This window comes from Schistocerca serialis, chromosome 3, assembly GCF_023864345.2.
Source record: "Schistocerca serialis cubense isolate TAMUIC-IGC-003099 chromosome 3, iqSchSeri2.2, whole genome shotgun sequence".
NCBI classification, from domain to species: Eukaryota; Metazoa; Arthropoda; class Insecta; order Orthoptera; family Acrididae; genus Schistocerca; species Schistocerca serialis.
The window spans coordinates 248,911,379-248,926,503 of record NC_064640.1 but is presented as its reverse complement, the minus strand read 5'-3'; the positions used below and the strand labels follow the sequence as shown (position 1 = coordinate 248,926,503).

The following is a 15,125-nucleotide window of genomic DNA, read 5'->3' as shown; positions in this document are numbered from 1 at the left end:
ATATACACTTTATGCAAATATGCTGACGTCTACTACAAGTTCATCACCACCATCGATATGGAGGAGGAGGAGGAAACTAGTGTTTAACGTCCCGTCGACAACGAGGTCATTAGAGACAGAGAACAAGTTCGGATTAGGGAAGGATTGGGAAGGAAATCGGCCGTGCCCTTTCAAAGGAACCATCCCAGCATTGGCCTGAAACGATTTAGGGAAATCACGGAAAACCTAAATCAGGATGGCTGGAGACGGGTTTGAACCGTCGTCCTCCCGATTGCGAGTCCAGTGTGCTAACCACTGCGCCACCCCGCTCGGTCCCATCAATATGGATAAAGTTATTATTACCTTTGATACTAAAAGCAGAGTGATGGTGCTCGTTGTCAACTTGTAAATCCTTGAATACAGTTGGAGCTAATAACACATGTCTACGTACGAGTGGTTAAAACTTTTTGAGACAGGAAAGTATTCTAGACAGTTTGTGTGTGCTGTAAAGCGACATGCAGAACTCCGAGCTGCGGTTGTGATGACATTTGCTGAGTTCTGAATATCGTGTTGAGTGACTGGTAAGCGCCTAAAAGTCAGAGGCAAGGTAACTGCACAGCGTGCGGTGCATTACGTCTGCTCAGCACCGCAAATTTAAAGTTATTGTTATTATTATTAAATCATCACAAGCACAGAGATTTGCATCTACCTTTATAAACTGCAGGTGTATTTGCTTTTATTGTCTGATTGGACTGAAAAAAGGAAGGGTATATTTATTTTCATGGCAATAATTTTACAATATTTCTCCTGATTGTTATGCAGACTTGCTGGCTGTTACTGCCCCTGTTGCCGTAAGCACAGCTATTTCCTGGTCCAGTTAGCGCTGCAATAATACACTACTGCCATTAAAATTGCTACACGAAGAAGAAAGGCAGATGATAAAAGGGTATTCATTGGACAAATATATTATACTAGAACTGACACGTGATTACATTTTTAAGCAATGTGGGTGCATAGATCCTGAGAAATCAGTACCCAGAACAACCACCTCTGGCCGTAATAACGGCCTTGATACGCCTGGACATTGAGTCGAACAGAGCTTGGATGGCGTGTACAGGTACAGCTGCCCATGCAGCTTCAACACGATACCACAGTTCATCAAGAGTAGTGACCGGCGTATTGAGACGAGCCCGTTGCTCGACTACCATTGACCAGACGTTTTCAGTTGGTGAGAGATCTGGAGAACGTGCTGGCCAGGGCAGCAGTCTAACATTTTCTGTATCCATAAACGTCCGTACAGGACCTGCAAAATGCGGTCGTGCATTATCCTGCTGAAATGTAGGGTTTCGCAGGGATCGAATGAAGGGTAGAGCCACGGATCGTAACACATCTGAAATGTAACGTCCACTGGTCAAAGTGCCGTCAATGCGAACAAGAGGTGACCGAGACGTGTAACCAATGACACCCCATACCATCACGCCGGGTGATACGCCGGTATGGCGATGACGAATACACGCTTCCAATGTGCGTTCACCGCGATGTCGCCAAACACGGATGCGACCATGTGTACACAGAACCTGGATTCATCCGAAAAAATGACGTTTTGCCATTCGTGCACCCAGGTTCGTCGTTGAGTACACCATCGCAGGCGCTCCTGTCTGTGATGCAATGTCAAGGGTAACCGCAGCCATGGTCTCCGAGCTGATAGTCCATGCTGCTGCAAACGTCATCGAACTGTTCGTGCAGATGGTTGTTGTCTTGCAGACGTTCCCATCTGTTGACTCAGGAATCGAGACGTGGCTGCAAGATCCGTTACAGCCATGCGGATAAGATGGCTGTCATCCAGCTCGGCGTTCCGTATTACCCCCCTGAACCCACCGATTCCATATTCTGCTAACAGTCATTGCATCTCGACCAACGCGAGCAGCAATGTCGCGATACGATAAACCGCAATCACGATAGGCTACAATCCGACGCTTATAAAAGTCGGAAACGTGATGGTACGCATTTCTCCTCCTTAAACGAGGCATTACAACAACGTTTCACCAGCAACGCCGGTCATCTGCTGTTTGTGTATGAGAAATCGGTTGGAAACTTTCCCCATGTCAGCACGTTTTAGGTGTCGCCACCGGCGCCAACCTTGTGTGAATGCTGTGGAAAGCTAATCATTTGCATATCACAGCATCTTCTTCCTGACGGTTAAATTTCGCGTCTGTAGCACGTCGTTTTCGTGGTGTAGCAATTTTAATGGCCAGTAATGTATCCTAACCCTAAGTATACCATCATACAAAAAGAACAATAATAATAAGTATAGATGGATGACTACATACTGCAATTGCTAACACTTCTTGTGTGTTGGGAGACTGGATAATCATTTTAAATAGGGTGTACGATACCAGACTATGCACGTCGTTTTTTGGTGGACCCAAGCGAGTAAAGCATCCTCTTACTATTCTGTTGCATCGCCATTTTCGTTGAACAATATTCCTCCTGTCTACATTCATGCATCATTGCATCATGCTTTTCCATTCTTCATGCAGAGAACTGTGAGTATACTTCTGTAATTGATGTTTATTTTGGAAAGGTTCTGCATAATTGCATTTGCATGTGTTTACAGTTCTTGTTCTCGTTTATGCTCACGGTCAGACCACTAGTGCATAGAGTTTATTTATGTGAGTGCAGCTGTTTATCTTTGTATTCTTTGCAGTAATAGTATTCTTTGTATTGCTTTAGTTGCATGTGAAAAGTCAGTTTTTGTAAAGAAAGCCAGTTATTTTAATTAATAAAATAAGTTCATACACAGCTTTATTAATCTCTCTTAGCAAACCTCCACTATCCATATCAGTTTACAACAAACAGACTTGTTAAATTCTTCTTTTCTCAATGCAGGTGACTCATAAATTGAACACACAAGACCTAGATGTACAGACAGACAGCAAAGAAATGATGGCACTCACGTCAGCATTATGTGTTTTACTAATATAAGAGGCCATCAAAAACTTCCATTTGAAGACATTCCTGCAGCTTATCTACAATATAGCACGACTCCAATGTGGGTATGCAAGCATTGACATTTAGACAAGGAATTAGTGTGCCATTCGTGTCTTTCCAACCCTCATGCAGTAAACATGAAAATATGAACTTTGGTGTCATTATCACCAAATGCATCCAAACAGGACCGCTGTGCTGTTATTTTTTTCTTGGCTGCCAAAGGAAAAACACTGGTACAAATAGATCAGAGAATGAAGAATGTGCATGGGGTCTGCCAGGGAACACCATTATGGAATGGTGCCCCAAGTTCCTTGCTGGTCATGATTCAACACAAAACACCGGTCGATGTGGGAGGCCAGCCTCATCCGTTACAGAACTCAAGTGGGAAACTCTAAAGTTATGATCTCGCCGCATGTGGTTACCACACCTTCGATCCTTTAAAAAAGGCCTTACGGGTTCGACAGTTCTTGTCTGATGAAGACATGCAGCAGGCATTATGGACTTCTTCCCCCAGCAGGACATAGAGCTTTACCAAATGGGTGTTTTCCACCTGGTAGGTTGGTGAGATGATTTCCTCAGAGCTTATGGCGATTTTCCTCGATCAGCATACCAATTCTGGACTGTACGGCCTTCGAAAATAAACTTTTTGTTTGCCCCTTACATCATAATATATGTTATTCTTGTGACATCACAATTGTAGGCTTCACCAGCTCACGTTTTTCTACCATATTGCACTGCATGCAAATTAAAATTGCTTGAAGGGTGGGTATGGGGAGCTGAAGTTGCCTGCAGTTGGCACTTACCAGGACTAGTGGGGGCACCCACAGGGAGGGAGGCAAGGAGGCCTTCACAGACCAATGATGCGATCATGTCATGACCTTAAAGATAACGAAGTGCAGATCCTGATAAGAAAGTGATGACGGATGCTGTGTCAGCATTTTAGGCTAGAACTATCTCTGACACACTACGCATAGAGAGTTTAATTAACTGTAAAGCTACAGAATTTCCGACAGCCAGTCAAACTACGTCTGTCGACATCGTCTCCACTTCTGCTATCGTAAAGCACGGCACAACACAAGACAACACTCGTACCGACTTGACAGAAAATCCTAGGAAGTTATGGTCTTACGTGAAATCAGTAAGTGTCTCAAAACAGCATATCCAGACACTCCGGGATGATGATGGCATTGAAACAGAGGATGACACGCGTAAAGCTGAAATACTAAACACCTTTTTCCAAAGCTGCTTCACAGAGGAAGTCCGCACTGTAGTTGCTTCTCTAAATCCTCGCACAAACGGAAAAATGGCTGACATCGAAATAAGCGTTCAAGGAATAGAAAAGCAACTGGAATCACTCAACAGAGGAAAGTCCACTGGACCTGACGGGATACCAATTCAATTCTACACACAATGGAGAGACGTCTACAGACGTTAAAGTAACCTCTGGCGTGCCGCAGGGGAGTGTTATGGGACCATTGCTTTTCACAATATATATAAATGACCTAGTAGATAGTGTCGGAAGTTCCATGCGGCTTTTCGCGGATGATGGTGTAGTACACAGAGAAGTTGCAGCATTAGAAAATTGTTGCGAAATGCAGGAAGATCTGCAGTGGATAGGCACTTGGTGCAGGGAGTGGCAACTGACCCTTAACATAGACAAATGTAACGTATTGCGAATACATAGAAAGAAGGATCCTTTATTGTATGATTATATGATAGCGGAACAAACACTGGTAGCAGTTACTTCTGTAAAATATTTGGTAGTATGCGTGTGGAACAATTTGAAGTGGAATGATCATACAAAATTAATTGTTGGTAAGGCGGAAACCAGGTTGAGATTCATTGGGAGAGTCCTTAGAAAATGTAGTCCATCAACAAAGAAGGTGGCTTACAAAACACTCGTTCGACCTATACTTGAGTATTTCTCATCAATGTGCGATCCGTACCAAGTCGGGTTGACGGAGGAGATAGAGAAGATCCAAAGAAGAGCGGCGCGTTTCGTCACAGGGTTATTTGGTAACCGTGATAGCGTTACGGAGATGTTTAACAAACTCAAGTGGCAGACTCTGCAAGAGAGGCGCTCTGCATCGCGGTGTAGCTTGCTGTCCAGGTTTCGAGAGGGTGAGTTTCTGGATGAGGTATAGAATATATTGCTTCCCCTACTTATACCTCCCGAGGAGATAACGAATGTAAAATTAGAGAGATTCGAGCGCGCACGGAGGTTTTCCGGCAGTCGTTCTTCCCGCGAACCATATGCGACTGGAACCGGAAAGGGAGGTAATGACAGTGGCACGTAAAGTGCCCTCCACCACACACCGTTGGGTGGCTTGCGGAGTATAAATGTAGATGTAGATGTAGATGTAGATGTAGATGTAGAGGGGGGCCATGGTGTGGTCAATGGCTGTAGGAAGTAACTCCCATCTAACAGAGCCTCCAAAAAGTTTAGATTCATATTCTTTTGCCAAGTCGATAATTGTCAATTTTGAAGAGATATACAAGAACAAATGAACATATTTTCCAGATTTTCGTTCATGGTAGTCGTATGGGGTAATATTTCGCCATATCTAAAATGAATTCACCGTAAAAAGAAAAGCCGCGTGGTCTAGGGCGTCTTGTCACGGTCCGCGCGGCTCTCCCCGCCGGAGGTTCGAGTCCTCCCTCGGGCATGGGTGTGTATGTCGTCCTTAGTGTAAGTTAGTTTAAGTTACATTAAGTAGTGTGGAAGCTTAGGGACCGACGACTTCAGCAGTTTGGTCCCATAAGACCTTACCACAAATTTCCAATTTCCTTGTCTGATTAAACTTATCGGCATTGTCACTTAATCGTTTAGTGTTACTTGAAAGTGCAACTTTAACTACTGATTATCGATCATTTATTGTTGACATTTTCTCCAAATGTAACATATTATTGTTCGCCATAGAAATCTAGATTGGAGGGTCAAAATAAAATGCGGTACTAAAATACATAATTATTGAATGCACTCTCGATTGTATTTCTAAATCAGGGCATGTATGTTTCCCACTGCGGAAAAGCAAACTTCACTCCTCTTTGTTTCCAGATACCTAAAATAGCTTTTCCTCGTTAGAACGCAATTTATTTTCAGAGAAAATATGTCCGAGATTGTGTAGAATTATGCGTACCGGTACTTGCTTCTGCATATGACACCTATACACAACTATGCCGTGGGTAAACACGTCCGCTGTACGCAATCATATGATATACAAGTACACTCTTTCACATAAAACTCGACCGGCGGCCGGCCGCTTCAGAGGCTAAGTCCGCGCCGATCGCGACATGGGACAAAAAAACTGGCCAACTCGCTAATTCTCTAAGTCCGGTTATCTGGACAATCTGGCAACACCGTAGGCTGCGGCACTTCCTGGAGGACAACTTGTCCCATGATAGAGAAACCCTAGGCTGATTACGCCTGTGGTCTAGCGGTAGCGTGCGTTGTTTCTGTTCATAATTTAAGTGGATCCAGAGCAGCTGGCATAAAATATTTTTATAGCCTCTTCTGTCTGAATGCTGAAGACGTGAATGTAATGGTAGCGCAGATTCAATCTATTTCGCTTTCTGACACACCGATATCAAAATTTTATCCAGTAACGATTTTGCGGCAGATTTCTTGCAGACTGTCCTCCTCTGGACGCCGTATGCGGCAAAGCTCCGGGATCCATTTGCTGGCTACTGGCAGCGGCCGTGGCGACAGCAGCGGCGCTGCCCTCCCCCGTTCTTTATCGAAAGCGCTTGCTACCGCTCATCGCTTTTGATGATTTAAAACGCTTTATTATTAAATGTTGCTCCACAGAAAATTTCTACAATTTCCATTCACGCTCAAAAGCAACGGAGACAGACGCCCTGATTAGTAGGCGGGTATTATATTACATTAATCGGCAAGAACTGAGTATGGCCCGAAATTAATTTTATAGACTGGGACGAAATTAAACCACTTCACTACATTCGATGAATTTATAAATGCTTCATACCTCGTTTCTTTTCCTTTCAAACTCAATTATTTGTGCAACTTTTGGTCAATGTTTGGACGTTTTCGTCAAGCCAGAGTGAGCGTCTGTGGTGTAGAGTGTATTACAGTTCTTGTTTCACTCCTTATGGTAAGTCTATGCGATAAACTGTGTGAATACCTTGCAATGCATGCTCTGTAGCAGTGCAGCAACACTGCACATTTGGAGTTCCATGTATGGGTTCATGAAGTATTTATTGTTGATCGGAAGTGATAGTTAAGGTCATCAGATTTAAACCAGAAAAATTTGTCGTTTTGAAGGTTTCAGAGAACGGAAAGGAATTGCTAACGCCGGTGTTAGAAAACGTCTACAGTTAAATGCTATTGCGAAAATTTAGAAGAAGGGAACTATATTAATCAACATGTGCACTTCATAAACAACCTTCTGACATGTTAGACCTATATGACGAACAAAGCTCAAATTTACATCGTTGACATGCGGTTTGAATCTTTTCAGGACCCATTTTACAGTGAAGCACCTTGGCATTTGCAAAGCAGACATCCATGATATTAACTTAATTTACTAAGTCGAAATCGGACGAAGATTGATGTTTAAAGGCATTCTTCAGATTTCGCTTAAGGAATTTTTACTAGCATTTTGCAACTCCATTAATTAAAATGGAAAATAAAAGGTTGTAGTCAGCGGCTTCTAGCCGGCTGCGGTGGTCTAGCGGTTCTAGGCGCTCAGTCCGGAACCGCGGGACTGCTACGGTCGCAGGTTCGAATCCTGCCTCGGGCATGGATGTGTGTGATGTTCTTAGGTTAGTTAGGTTTAAGTAGTTCTAAGTTCTAGGGGACTGATGACCACAGATGTTAAGCCCCATAGTGCTCAAAGCCATTTGAACCATTCAGCGGCTTCTACCGTGATTCGAACTGCTATGTCATATAGTACGAGCACTGCAACGCACAAGGGAACCTCTGAGCTAACGACACACTGGCGGCAAGAGGCGGATTATAGTCACTGCGATGTTGCCTGAGCCTTAAAACGCAGCCTTAAACACACAAACAGAGGAGGAGGAGATTACTGTTTTAACGTCCCGTCGACAACGATGTCATTAGAGATGGAGCACAAGCTCGGATTAGGGAAGGATGGGGAAGGAAATCGGCCGTGCCCTTCCTAAGGAACCATCCCGGCCTTTGCCTGAAGCGATTTAGGGAAATCATTGAAAACCTAAATCAGGATGGCCGGGCGCGGGATTGCACCGTCGTCCTCCCGAATGCACACACAAACAGGTGTTACTTATGTGAAGAACGCCGTTCTTGGAGTCCAGAAATTAAATATACTTTCTAATTGTGTCATCTTATAGTGGATTATATTGTACGAGTCTTCGATGTGGAAAACGAATGTCAAGTGAATTTAGCGAGGTAATGCCGGCCTACACCCGGAGGTAAATGCACTATCAGAGTGTTGACAAATACTTGCTACGACGCTGCCATTTCTCGGCTCTCTGACGAGGCAGCTCTTCAGCGAAATGCTTGCCGTGATTCTCCGATACGGTTCTTCAGAGTGGAGACGTGCGCGCACGTTTGGTTTTTATGCGGCGTTCTCCCCTGATGGTTTGTGACGTCGCCTTGTGGGCTATGTATACATTTGAGACATTCAATTATCATTAATCCAGAATGCTACAAGTTTCAGCTTCCGGCGTGGAAGAAGGCTGTTGACGCCGACATTATATCATTTCAACGTAGGGAAAGCAAAACGGATCATTCAATGTTTCTCATTCAACATAAAGCATGTGAGATAATTTTCCGTAACGTTCATAATCATCTAAAAATACAAACGAAGTAAAAATACATCGGAAGCTTATTCGAATTGAATATAATGTAAGATACCAAACGCTTTGCACCTCGATGTCGAATTTGTCCACGTGCAATCTTTTACAGCATACACATAGAATGTCATGATTACCACGAGAATGAAGAAATATGTTGGTAAGGATGGAAGCAAGAAGAGACGCAGTCAACAAATATTCGATTCCTCATGGCATTCATTTCATTTGAGACGTAAGAAGAGGTAAAGCGGGAATTTACTTTCGTTAACACGAAAGATATGCCGCACATATTGATAACGAGGAAGTCTGCATCTTCATACGTTTCCTCCTTGAAATCTGTATGCTCTATTATATACTAAGTAGCCCGATCATTGTTTCAGTAATGTTACCCTCTTGTTTGACCCCGTAACGATGAACAGATTCCAAATGCATGTCTCTGCATGAAAGTAGCTGTTCGAACCCTTCCTGGGTTGTTTTTTGTGTTTTATTGCTTGGAATTCCTGTAGCAGACCACTGTGCCTTCCCCCCTCGTGGGTTAGGTCTCAAAACTAAACCGCTTTTTATCCAATGGCATAATTTATTCAGACAGCATCAGCACAAGACTATCAAACAAAGCTTTCCATTTGCAGTTGCAACACTCTAACCAGCACTGACCGAAGTGTAATCCACGGTCATGGTCCGAAATTAGCAGCTGTCTGCTACTGTGGCAAAGTCCGTACTACACTTTCGATTCCGCAGCACCATTTTATCTGGTAACACTGTGTAGTTGCAGAGTTGTGCCAGCATGTCTGTCCTCACACTGTCAACTTTATGTATCTCACTTCTCCTGTAGCGTAGATCACGAGGAGCCGAAGTAAATGAGTGTATTCTGCATGACGTAACATTCAGTATTCCCTTCTTTCATAGCCACTCTTCATGTGCATCGATACCAAATAGGAATGTGAAAACTCTTGCGAGTGAGAGAATGACAATAACAATCGTAACAAGAACAAGCAAATAATGAATGATGTTTATTCCAACGCAGAACGAGAATGGCTTTAAATATAAAAATCTATATCTATATCTATGTCCATATCTATTGATCTTTGAGTTGGCACAATACAAATATATTCTTAGCATTAGGTACTGAATTTAGTTCTGGATGTTTGCAGAGAAAAGGAAAAGTCGGTACTTCTCGCTAGTGTAATATAATGTGAACCAGCAACTACCCTTTCCTTAGAACACGACTCAAGCAGGTCCTCAAGTAGGTACCAAGGCACTGCTGCATTCTGTTCCCTGACATTGCTCTGATGACGGTTAATGCAGGTAGTTCCGATTATGAAATAGAAAACGTATTGCAGGTTAGTTCCTAGGATAGTAACATTAAATTTGCGTTGTAGACGGCACATGAACGTGACGACTATCCATATTACTCATCAATATAAAAAGACAATATTATGGGAATTTAGCAGGATAACTCAACATGAATTCTGAAATTGGGTGACTGACCGCACAGGTGCTAAACGTCGTCAAGAGTATACGATGTCCTAATCGCATTAGGAATATGAAGATCGTCTTCGACAGCTCGCAACTTTCGTACTGCTATCTCCACCCTACTACAGACAGCCCTCGGTGGAGTTGCACTACGTTGCCGATGTTATGGAAGGCCTTCAAACCGACAACAGACCACATATTGAAAAATACAAGCGAATTCTCTTGCAGCGTAAGCTTATTGTAACTAATCTAAAAATTATTGGAGAGGAACATTCTCCTATTCAAAAAAAGTAAAATGTTACACACGGTTGACGTCAAACGGACATCATCTATGTCCTGTCTTGTGTCCTACTCATCTATAATATCAAGAGTACTATCAAAATGATTATATATAACGGATGATAATGTAATGCATTGATACCAGATGGTGGGGGCCGGCCGGTGTGGCCGTGCGGTTCTAGGCGCTTCAGTCTGGAACCGCGTGACCGCTACGGTCGCAGGTTCGAATTCTGCCTCGGGCATGTTTAGGTTAGGTTAGGTTAGTGTTGTTTAACGTCGCGTCGACAACGAGGTCATTAGAGATGGAGCGCAAGCTAGGGTTAGGGAAGGATGGGGAAGGAAATCGGCCGTGCCCTTTCAAAGGAACCATCCCGGCATTTGCCTGAAACGATTTAGGGAAATCACGGAAAACCTAAATCAGGATGGCTGGAGACGGGATTGAACCGTCGTCCTCCCGAATGCGAGTCCAGTGTGCTAACCACTGCGCCACCTCGCTCGGTCTCGGGCATGGATGTGGGCGATGTCCTTAGGTTAGTTAGGTTTAAGTAGTTCTAAGTTCTAGGTGGCGGATGACCTAAGATGTTAAGTCCCACAGTGCTCAGAGCCATTTGAACCATTTTTTTGCTGTGGAATCCAAAAGTTCTGGAGGAATAGTTGTCGAGCTCTGGAGCTGTTGCAGCTACGTGTCAGCTTGTAGCATAGTAAAGATGTCGCGAGTTCGAATACATTCAGTGCTACATTTTTTAAAACGCAATTCTGCTGTCTGCCGAAGTTATCAATCTAATGGAACTTTGAACATAATTCCCTTCACTTCTCAATCCAAAGTAGCCGCATGTGGAAAAAGGGCTAACTGCTGTGACATTTTGTTCTGTTCAGGTTTAATAGACAACAGGCAGCAGATGCATCTCGAAGATGTGTAGGGAGAGCGCATCGTGCCATAATATGTCAGAAAAGTATTTCCTACATTAGCTGTCGTGTGGTAGTGAGATTTTATTCTTCTTCAAACTTTGTTTGACACCTTTAACTCAGAACAAGTTTTCTACATGCATGTAATCAATAAACTGCATGTGCATTGTCAGACTGTCATAGGTAACATCAAAGAATTCGCATATATCGTTGATGATTAATTTCTCTCTCATGTTTACTATTGTTTTAAGAACACTGAAGGAAACCTTACGAAAATTGTGCACTGTATTATAAGAAATGAAATAAAACTAACCACGATAACCTTGAGACGAAAGTCTGTTTTAATAAAACCGAGTATCTGTACACAAGCATGCCTCTATCGACACGAATTAGTAAAATACTACTCACTTAGATTTTGATTGGGTCTGTGTTTAATTGGTATGCTGTGTCATACTCAAGTGGTATGCAAATGTGGCATTTCATAAACATAGTTATGTATTCCTAGAAACCCAAAATTCGCTTGTCAGCAGCGGAAAGAGGCGTTACCTGTTGTGCAGCATTGTAAGTTTTTCAACATTGCACTATGAGCTGCAAGCATTTTCTTGCGATTTCCTTATTGATGTTTGATCTGACTGCTTGTAGCTCTTTCACAGAAGGGATAAAAACGTTGCAGTCAGTGACACTGGAACTGCGAACCATAAGAGACGCTTTTTCACAGGTCAGCACGTTACCACAGAGCTGGGGAGGGGTCTCAGCTTCCTATTACGAAGGCAATAAGAACTAGAGCTCGTAAACCGATATTTAAAGGTCGAGATTAGTTGCGATTTCCACCTGCAACGACTTTCCTGGGCTGAAAACCGAAAATTTACAATCTTTTGTTACCCTTCAAGCGATAATAACTCAGATTATTCAATGGAAATGACAGGTAAAATCAAGTGAACTTTGAGGCTTAATTCCGTGCACACCAGGAAGTAACTCGTCGATCACAGAGTTGCCAAACATACGTTGCCTTGATGCCAAATCTCAGTTACAGTACCAGCAGGAAGAAGACGAACCGATGTGACCCTACAGCGGGCGGGGAAGTGACCATAGCTGGTGTCTCCAAGCTGCGGCTGCTACGGCCTGGAATACGTAATGCGTCTGATTCGCTTTCTGTAACTAGGTTTAGGGACTGGAGCGTAGTTACTAATAATACTCAGAACTGACTGCAAACTGAGCACCATAAATCAGCAACTCTCATTGTTGTTTTTATATTTCCTTCGTAAGTGTACTCAAAACTAAGAAACTCATTCACAGACGTTTTCGTACCGCGTCGATAGTCGAGCACAACATACAAATAAAAATAAAAAAGAATGTGTATGTGTGTGTGTGTGTGTGTGTGTGTGTGTGTGTGTGAGAGAGAGAGAGAGAGAGAGAGAGAGAGAGAGAGAGAGAAATAAAAAGCAATGAGAGAGAGTGTAAAAAATTGTTGTAAAGAAATTGAATCATGGTATTTAAAGAAATCTTTCATTAAAATGACACGTTCCACATCATTACGAAATGTATTCATGATCTATGGAACAAGAGTTAATGTAATGTAATCTAATATAATCTAATCACATCATATTGATGATTAGCCATGAAGAGTCATGAATTACCGAAATTTTTGCCAATACCAGTAACCAAATCTAAACTTGAAAATAAAAGACGACGAGTTTTGTAATAAACCGTGACTCCTATCAACACCCTGTCGTCCCTGTTATCTAACCACGAAAGATGTCTGATATACCTGCATTCTGAAGTAACAAAGTGTGCATGCATTTAAAGATGAAGTGCATGATGTGAAGTTCTGTGACGGAGATACGAAACCAACACGTAATCGGATTGTTAACTAAGAAAAATCAAATGTTACGTATCGGTTTTTCTTACGAGCCGCTAGGTGTCTGAATCTAAAATAAGGATACAAACTTTTGTGCCTAAGCGACAATCGAACTGCACACCTACCGTGCATCAACGAATATTGCTTAAGTATCAGTTGCTTACTCATGAACAGTAAGATGTGTGCGTGTTTGACCAGAAATAACGACACCTGTTGCGATTGTTGGCAACACATGAACAGACATTGAAAATGCGTGTTAATTTTCACTAGCAGGTGGGTGTGCACTTGATAAAGCTTGAAATGAAATTATGAATATTTTTGTACTGGATCAGGTTTCAGATCCACATACTTACCTCTGGAGGAGTCCTAGAGAAGATTGCAGTCTTGGGAAAAGGAACGAAATGACTGAACTACACTGTTCCGAGAGATTCGGATCCTCGAAAGAGGTCATACGAATTCGAATCACAGGATATATGTGTGCATGGCTCATACGCATAATTCTAACAAGGGAACCTCCCCATCGCACCCCCGTCAGATTTAGTTATAAGTTGGCACACTGGATAGGCCTTGAAAAACTGAACACAGATCAATCGAGAAAAGAGGAAGAAGTTACGTGGAACTATGAAAAAAATTAGCAAAATATACAAACTGAGTAGCCCATGTGTAAGATACGCAATTTCAAGGCACTTGCGAGCTCAGGAGCGCCGTGGTCCCGTGGTTAGCGTAAGCAGCTCCGGAACGAGAGGTCCTAGGTTCAAGTCGTCACTCGAGTGAAATATTTACTTCCTCTATTTTCGCAAAGTTATGATCTGTCCGTTCGTTCATTGACGTCTGTGTTCACTGTAATAAGTTTAGTGTCTGTTTTGCGACCACACCGCAAAACCGTGCGATTAGTAGACGAAAGGACATGCCTCTCCAATGGGAACCGAAAACATTTGATCGCAAGGTCATAGGTCAACCGATTCCTCCACAGTAAAACACGTCTGATATATTCTATATGACACTGGTGACGGCATGTGCGTCACATGACAGGAATATGTTGTCGACCCACCTAGCTTGTACACTTGGCGAATGGGTAAAAAGATTCTTCTAGCTTGCCCGATTTAGGTTTTCTTTTGGATGTTTCGATGTTTCTTTAGGTGTAGCGTACCCATACTACGGCGCAGTTACATTGCATCGGACGGACGGACGGACAGATAATAATTGTCTGAAAATAAAAATTAAACTTTTCACTCGAGGGAAGACTTAAACCAAGAATCTCCCGTTCCGCAGCTGCTCACGCTAAACACGGGAGCACGGCGCTCCTGAGTTTAGACTATCCTTGATGTTGCCTATCTTGCGCATGGACTACTCAGTTTGTATATTTTGCTTATTTTTTTCATAGTTCCACACAACTTCTTCCAGTTTTCTCGATTGATCTGTGTTCAGTCTTTCAAGGCCTATCCACTGTGCCAGCTTATAACTTAATCTGAGGGGGTGCGATGGGGAGGTTCCCTTGTAAGTAATTTTCTTTTTACAGTGAATTCATTTTAGATATGGTGAAATATTACCCCATACGACGACCATGAACGAAAATCTGGAAAATGTGTTCATTTGTTCTTGTATATCTCTTCAAAATTGACAATTATCGACTTGGCAAAAGAATATAAATCTAAACTTTTTAGAGGCTCTGTTAGATGGGAGTTACTTCCTACAGCCATTGACCACACCATGGTCCCCTCTACATCTACATCTACATTTATACTCCGCAAGCCACCCAACGGTGTGTGGTGGAGGGCACTTTACGTGCCACTGTCATTACCTCCCTTTCCTGTTCCAGTCGCGTATGGTTCGCGGGAAGAACGAT

General features: G+C 42.8%; 1 non-coding gene across 1 annotated transcript; it reads right to left on the bottom strand.

Moving 5' to 3' along the window:
* Nucleotides 1-236: 236 nt before the first annotated feature.
* On the bottom strand, nucleotides 237-309 carry Trnaa-cgc (transfer RNA alanine (anticodon CGC)). The gene has a single exon. It is a non-coding gene; the product is annotated as a tRNA-Ala (tRNA).
* Nucleotides 310-15,125: the final 14,816 nt, after the last annotated feature.